Genomic DNA, 8456 nt, shown 5'->3' on the forward strand with positions numbered 1-8456 from the left:
AAGGCCTTTGTGATGTCACTGCCACACCCACCCATCCCCGGAAGTGCTAATGTCCTGCTGCTGGCCTGACACTTTGAAGGTTTGAGCTACTCTGTGTGGATCACCCCACTCAATGCGTCTTCATTCTAGGAAGCAAGCCGGCTAGACAGTAAAACATCAGAGGCTGCTCCCAATACTACACTCAGTGTTTCCAAAATTTGTAGACTTTATGGCCACAAGAGACCTTTAGAGCATCTCATCTAAGCCCCTGCATATCATAGGCCTCCTGTATAGTACAATAGTTACTTTTTGGGCACACACATTCCAGAAAGGCATCTAGTCTTCATTCAATGACATCAAGAGATGGAGAATCCACCACTTTCCCTTTTAGTGAGTGCCAGGGGGCTCCATTTCCCCTTCCACTAGTTCCCCATTTACAGTGAGACAGAGCAGTACCTGCAGCAGGGAGCGGGAGTTGCTGATGGCCTCAGAGGCACAGCCCCTGCAGTGTCTCAGGAATCTGGCGCAAGTGCCGGATGATGCGGAGCTGGTGCATCACTTTTGGCCGTGACGTCCTCCTGCTGCAAGGGAACGAGAACCTGTCAGAGACTCAAACGCCCCGAGGAATCTGGAGGAATTAAGGGCACCTGGAACCAGCAGTATTTCCACCCAGCACCTGCCGACCACTGAGGGATAAATTCACCTCCTGAACCCCAGAATGGAGTCTTCTTGTCCTTTCTAGTAACCTCCAGTGCCAACCCCCCTCCTTGAAGGATGAGCTCCTGCTATCTCCCCCTCAGTGCCCTTGACAGCTGTTCCACCTCCAAACCACAGCTCAAGTTATTAGTACCTTTGGACACAGACTGGCTAACCTAGTGAGGAGGGCTTTAAACTAGGTTCGACGGGGACAGGTGAGCAAAGCCCACAGGTAAGTGGGGAACATGGAGACCGGGGAGATGGGTCAAAAACGAGAGGGAGTGTGGGCTATATTGTCAGAGAGAAAGGAGGGTCAGGACAAAACTGGGAGGAAAGATCAAACCAGTATCTTAGATGCCTATATACAAATGCGAGAAGTATGGGGAATAAGCAGGAAGAACTGGAAGTGCTAATAAATAAATACAACTATGACATTGTTGGCATCACTGAAACTTGGTGGGATAATACACATGATTGGAATGTTGGTGTGGATGGGTACAGCTTGCTCAGGAAGGATAGACAGGGGAAAAAGGGAGGAGGTGTTGCCTTGTATATTAAAAATGTACACACTTGGACTGAGGTAGAGATGGACATAGGAGACGGAAGTGTTGAGAGTCTCTGGGTTAGGCTAAAAGGGGTAAAAAAACAAGGGAGATGTCATGCTAGGAGTCTACTACAGGCCACCTAACCAGGTGGAAGAGGTGGATGAGGCTTTTTTTAAGCAACTAACAAAATCATCCAAAGCCCAAGATTTGGTGGTGATGGGGGACTTCAACTATCCGGCTATATGTTGGGAAAATAACACAGCGGGGCACAGACTATCCAACAAATTCCTGGACTGCATTGGAGACAACTTTGTATTTCAGAAGGTTGAAAAAGCTACTGGGGGGAAGCTGTTCTTGACTTGATTTTAACAAATAGGGAGGAACTCGTTGAGAATTTGAAAGTAGAAGGCAGCCTGGGTGAAAGTGATCATGAAATCATAGAGTTTGCAATTCTAAGGAAGGGTAGAAGGGAGAACAGCAAAATAGAGACAATGGATTTCAGGAAGGCAGATTTTGGTAAGCTCAGAGAGCTGATAGGTAAGGTCCCATGCGAATCAAGACTGAGGGGAAAAACAACTGAGGAGAGTTGGCAGTTTTTCAAAGGGACACTATTAAGGGCCCAAAAGCAAGCTATTCCGCTGGTTAGGAAAGATAGAAAATGTGGCAAAAGACCACCTTGGCTTAACCATGAGATCTTGCATGATCTAAAAAATAAAAAGGAGTCATATAAAAAATGGAAACTGGGACAGATTACAAAGGATGAATATAGGCAAACAACACAGGAATGCAGGGGCAAGATTAGAAAGGCAAAGGCACAAAATGAGCTCAAACTAGCTACGGGAATAAAGGGAAACAAGAAGACTTTTTAATCAATACGTTAGAAGCAAGAGGAAGACCAAAGACAGGGTAGGCCCACTGCTTAGTGAAGAGGGAGAAACAGTAACAGGAAACTTGGAAATGACGGAGATGCTTAATGACTTCTTTGTTTCGGTCTTCACCGAGAAGTCTGAAGGAATGCCTAACATAGTGAATGCTAATGGGAAGGGGGTAGGTTTAGCAGATAAAATAAAAAAAGAACAAGTTAAAAATCACTTAGAAAAGTTAGATGCCTGCAAGTCACCCGGGCCTGATGAAATGCATCCTAGAATACTCAAGGAGCTAATAGAGGAGGTATCTGAGCCTCTAGCTATTATCTTTGGAAAATCATGGGAGACGGGAGAGATTCCAGAAGACTGGAAAAGGGCAAATATAGTGCCCATCTATAAAAAGGGAAATAAAAACAACCCAGGAAACTACAGACCAGTGAGTTTAACTTCTGTGCCAGGGAAGATAATGGAGCAAGTAATTAAGGAAATCATCTGCAAACACTTGGAAGGTGGTAAGGTGATAGGGAACAGCCAGCATGGATTTGTGAAGAACAAATCACGTCAAACCAATCTGATAGCTTTCTTTGATAGGATAACGAGCCTTGTAGAGAAGGGTGAGGCTGTGGATGTGGTATACCTAGACCTTAGTAAGGCATTTGATACGGTCTCGCATGATATTCTTATTGATAAACTAGGCAAATACAATTTAGATGGGGCTACTATAAGGTGGGTGCATAACTGGCTGGATAACCGTACTCAGAGAGTTGTTATTAATAGTTCCCAATCCTGCTGGAAAGCCATAACGAGTGGGGTATCGCAGGGGTCTGTTTTGGGACCGGCGCTGTTCAATATCTTCATCAACGACTTAGATATTGGCATAGAAAGTACGCTTATTAAGTTTGCGGATGATACCAAACTGGGAGGGATTGCAACTGCTTTGGAGGACAGGGTCATAATTCAAAATGATCTGGACAAATTGGAGAAATGGTCTGAGTTAAACAGGATGAAGTTTAACAAAGACAAATGCAAAGTGCTCCACTTAGGAAGGAACAATCAGTTTCACACATACAGAATGGGAAGAGACTGTCTAGGAAGGAGTACGGCAGAAAGGGATCTAGGGGTTATAGTGGACCACAAGCTAAATATGAGTCAACAGTGTGATGCTGTTGCAAAAAAAGCAAACCTGATTCTGGGATGTATTAACAGGTGTGTTGTGAGCAAGACACGAGAAGTCATTCTTCCGCTCTACTCTGCTCTGGTTAGGTCTCAGCTGGAGTATTGTGTCCAGTTCTGGGCACCGCATTTTAAAAAAGATGTGGAGAAATTGGAAAGGGTCCAGAGAAGAGCAACCATAATGATTAAAGGTCTTGAGAACATGACCTATGAAGGAAGGCTGAAAGAATTGGCTTTGTTTAGTTTGGAAAAGAGAAGACTGAGAGGAGACATGATAGCAGTTTTCAGGTATTTAAAAGGGTGTCATAAGGAGGAGGGAGAAAACTTGTTCACCTTAGCCTCTAAGGATAGAACCAGAAGCAATGGGTTTAAAGTGCAGCAAGGGAGGTCTAGGTTGGACATTAGGAAAAAGTTCCTAACTGTCAGGGTGGTTAAACACTGGAATAAATTGCCGAGGGAGGTTGTGGAATCTCCATCTCTTGAGATATTTAAGAGTAGGTTAGATAAATGTCTATCAGGGATGGTCTAGATGGTATTTGGTCCTGCCACGCGGGCAGGGGACTGGACTCGATGACCTCTCGAGGTCCCTTCCAGTCCGATAATCTATGAATGTATGAAAAAAACACTGTTCTCCACCCCCACCCAGGTTGGCCAGGGAGGCGGCTCTAGCAGGTGGGGCAGGAGGGATTCTGGCAGCAGTGAAGTGGGTTGCGGGGAAGTTGAGATCTTGACCCAAGTCATCCCAGACACTAATGCTAAGCCACAGGATGGCAGCATCTAGTGTTAGTGGAGTCCAAACACTATTTCAACCCCACAGTTTTCGAGGAACAGGAGAAAGGACAAAAGAAGTAAGAGATGAAGAGAAAGGAAGGAGGGATGGAGGAAAAGGTAAAACAAAAAGGACAAACCCTAATGTCCCCAGTGATTCTACGGCACAAAATCTAAGGGATGGAATAAAATTCTGCCATCTTAAACTACTGTTTTCCATGCCTAGAATTCAGCTGGCACCAGATGGATCAGACTGAGCAGCTGCCAAAACCTCTTGGAGGCTCTTACCTTCTAAACAGGGACGTCTGTTTTCTAGTAAAATCAGTAAAAGGAAAGGAGAAAACTCGAAAGAGGCTCCTGCACGCACTCACGTACGTGAACCCTAATACTCTCTCAGTCCTCAAAGAGAGACCTCGAGAAGGAGACTTGCTGAAGCAAAGCCACAGGGGTCTCTGAGGTTTCCCTGGCCCTGTGCTCCTGTCCTGCCAGGCTGATGTCAGCATCTCTCTCTGAGCTCACCACCTCCCTAACACATTTGACCAATAAGCTGACATCCTGCAAAAGGCCTTTGTGATGTCACTGCCACACCCAACCAAACTCTCAAGTGCTAATGTCCTGCTGCTGGCCTGACACTTTGAAGGTTTGAGGTTGTCATAACTATAAAGGGAAGGGTAACAGCTGTCCTGTGTACAGTACTATAAAATCCCTCCTGGCCAGAGACTCCAAAATCCTTTTCCCTGTAAAGGGTTAAGAAGCTCAGGTAACCTGGCTGGCATCTGACCTAAAGGACCAATAAGGGGACAAGATACTTTCAAATCTTGGGGAGGGAAAGGCTTTTGTTTGTGTTCTTTGTTTGTGTGGGTGTTCGCCCTCGGGACTGAGAGGGACCAGACATCAATCCAGGTTCTCCACATCTTTCTAAACAAGTCTCTCCTATTTCAAACAAGGCGTGTTAGTTTTCCTTTGTTTTCTCAACTTGTAAATGTACCTTTTACTAGAGTGTTTATCTTTGTTTGCTGTACTTTGAACCTAAGACTAGAGGGGAGTCCTCTGAGCTCTTTAAGTTTGATTACCCTGTAAGGTTAATTTCCATACTGATTTTACAGAGATGATTTTTACCTTTTTCTTTAATTAAAAGCCTTATTTATAAGAACCTGATTGATTTTTCCTTGTTTTAAGATCCAAGGAGTTTGGATCTTGATTCACCAGGAGTTGGTGGGAGGAAGGAGGGGGGATGGTTAATTTCTCCTTGTTTTAAGATCCAAGGGGGTTGGATCTGTATTCACCAGGGAATTGGTGAAAGGTTTCTCAAGGCTACCCAGGGGAGGAAATTAGCCTTGGGATGGTGGTTAAGCTTAGAAGTTTTCATGCAGGCCCCTACATTTGTACCCTAAACTTCAAAGTGGGGATACAGCCTTGACACAGGTACTCTCTGTGGATCACCCCACTCAATGCGTCTTCATTCTAGGAAGCAAGCCGGCTAGACAGTAAAACATCACAGGCTGCTCCCAATACTACACTCAGTGTTTCCAAAATTTGTAGACTTTATGGCCACAAGAGACCTTTAGAGCATCTCATCTAAGCCCCTGCATATCATAGGCCTCCTGTATAGTACAATAGTTACTTTTTGGGCACACACATTCCAGAAAGGCATCTAGTCTTCATTCAATGACATCAAGAGATGGAGAATCCACCACTTTCCCTTTTAGTGAGTGCCAGGGGGCTCCATTTCCCCTTCCACTAGTTCCCCATTTACAGTGAGACAGAGCAGTACCTGCAGCAGGGAGCGGGAGTTGCTGAAAGACTCAGAGGAACAACCCATGCAGTGTCTCAGGCACCTGGCGCAAGTGGCGGATGATGCGGGTGCATCACTTTGGCCGTGACGTCCTCCTGCTGCAAGGGAACGAGAACCTATCAGAGACTCAAATGCCCCGAAGAATCAGGGGGAATTAAGGGCACCGGGAACCAGCAGTATTTCCACTCAGCACCTGCCCACCGCTGAGGGATGAATTCACCTCCTGAACCCCAGAATGGAGTCTTCTTGTCCTTTCTAGTAACCTCCAGTGCCAAATCCCCTCCTTGAAGGGTGAGCTGCTGCTACCTCCCTCTCAGTGCCCTTGACAGATGTTCCACCACCAAACCACAGCTCAAGTTATCAGAACCCTCTTCTCCGCCCCCACCCAGGTTGGCCAGGGAGGCGGCTCTAGCAGGGGTGGCAGGAGGGATTCTGCCAGCAGTGAAGTGGGTTCCGGGGAGGTTGAGATCTTGCCCCAAGTCATCCCAGACACCAATGCTAATCCACACGATGGCAGCATCTAGTGTCAGTGGAGTCCAAGCACTATTTCAACCACACAGGTTTGGATGAACTCCCCACAAAGGGAGGTGAAGAGCACCCCCAGCAACACACAAACACACACAGACACACAAACCACTCCCGGTGGTGGGAGGGGAACAGGAGAAAGGACAAAAGAAGTAAGAGATGAAGAGAAAGGAAGGAGGGAGGGAGGAAAAGGTAAAATGAAAAGGACAAACACTAATGTCCCCAGTGATTCTACGGGACAAAATCACAGGGAGGGAATAAAATTCTGCGACCTTGAACTAGTGTTTTCCATGCTTAGAATTCAGCTGGCACCAGGTGGATCAGACTGAACAGGATACAAACCTCTCCGAGGCACTTACTTTCCTCAAAGAGAGACCTCAAGGAGGAGACTTGCTGAAGCAAAGCCAGAGGGGTCTCTGAGGTTTCCCTGGCCCTCATGTCAGCATCTCTCTCTGATGTCAGCATCTCTCTCTGAGGTCACCACCTCCCTAACACATTTGACCAATAAGCTGACGTCCTGCAAAAGGCCTTTGTGGTGTCACTGCCACACCCAACCAAACCCTGAAGTGCTAATGTCCTCCTGCTGGCCTGACACTTTGAAGGTTTGAGCTACTCTGTGTGAATCACCCCACTCAATGGGTCTTCATTCTAGGAAGCAAGCCGGCTAGACAATAAAACATCAGAGGCTGCTCCCAATGCTACACTCACTGTTTCCAAAATTACTACACTTTATGGTCAGAAGAGACCTTTAGAGCATCTCATCTAAGCCCCTGCATATCATGGGCTTCCTGTATAGTACAATAGTTACTTTTTGGGCACAAACATTCCAGAAAGGTATCTAGTCTAAATTAAATGACATTAAGAGATGGAGAATCCATCACTTTCCCTTTTAGTGAGTGCCAGGGGGCTCCATTTCCCCTTCCACTAGCTCCCCATTTACAGTGAGCCAGAGCAGTACCTGCAGCAGGGAGCGGGAGTTCCTGAAGGCCTCAGAGGCGCAGCCCCTGCAGTGTCTCAGGCACGTGGCGTAAGTGCAGGATGATGCGGAGCTGGTGCATCATTTTGGCCGTGACGTCCTCCTGCTGCAAGGGAACGAGAACCTGTCAGAGACTCAAACGCCCCGAGGAATCAGGGGGAATTAAGGGAACCTGGAACCAGCAGTATTTCCACCCAGCACCTGCCCATCAATGAGAGATGAATTCACCTCCTGAACCCCAAAATGGAGTCTTCTTGTCCTTTCTAGAAACCTCCAGAGCCAACCCCCCTCCTTGTAGGGTGAGCTCCTGCTACCTCCTGCTCAGTGCCCTTCACAGATATTCCACCTCCAAACCACAGCTCAAGTCATCAGAATCCTCTTCTCCACACCGACACAGGTTGGGCTGGGAGGCGGCTCTAACAGGGTGTGCAGGAGGGATTCTGACAGCAGTGAAGTGGGTTGCAGGGAGGTTGAGATCTTGACCCAAGTCATCCCAGACACTAATGCTAAGTCACACAATGGCAGCATCTACTGTCAGTGGGGTCCAAGCACTATTTCAACCCCACAGTTTTGGATCAACTCCCCACAAGGGGAGGAGAAGAGAACCATCAGCACCACACACACACACACACACACACACACACACACACACACACACACACACACACTCCTGGTGGTGTGAGGGGAACAAGAGAAAGGACAAAAGAAGTAAGAGATGAAGAGAAAGGAAGGAGGGATGGAGGAAAAGGTAAAAGGAAAAGGACAAACCCTAATGTCCCCATGTCGGACATCAGCAATGGTAACATACATAAGACAGTATGTGAACACTTCAATCTCCCTGGTCATTCTATTACAGATTTAAAAGTCACTATCATTGAACAAAAAAACTTCAGAAACAGACTTCAAAGAGAAACAGCAGAACTAAAATTCATTTGCAAATTCAACACCATTAATCTGGGCTTGAATAGGGACTGGGAGTGGCTGGCTCACTACAGAAGCAGCTTTTCCTCTCCTGGAATTGACACCTCCTCATCTATTATTTGGAGTGGACTACATCCACCCTGATTTTTGAATTGGCCCTGTCAACACTGGTTCTCCACTTGTGAAGTAACTCCCTGCTCTCCATGTGTCAG

The 8456-nt window shown here is 46.6% G+C and overlaps 1 long non-coding RNA gene across 1 annotated transcript; it reads right to left on the minus strand.

The window, feature by feature from the left end:
* Positions 1–346: 346 nt before the first annotated feature.
* Positions 347–7439, minus strand: LOC135978207 (uncharacterized). The gene is made up of 3 exons (XR_010595649.1): positions 7306–7439; positions 5802–5920; positions 347–560 (listed from the first exon to the last, which is right to left on the minus strand). It is a non-coding gene; the product is annotated as an uncharacterized LOC135978207 (long non-coding RNA).
* Positions 7440–8456: the final 1017 nt, after the last annotated feature.

This window comes from Chrysemys picta, unplaced genomic scaffold (genome assembly GCF_011386835.1).
Source record: "Chrysemys picta bellii isolate R12L10 unplaced genomic scaffold, ASM1138683v2 scaf173, whole genome shotgun sequence".
NCBI classification, from domain to species: domain Eukaryota; kingdom Metazoa; phylum Chordata; order Testudines; family Emydidae; genus Chrysemys; species Chrysemys picta.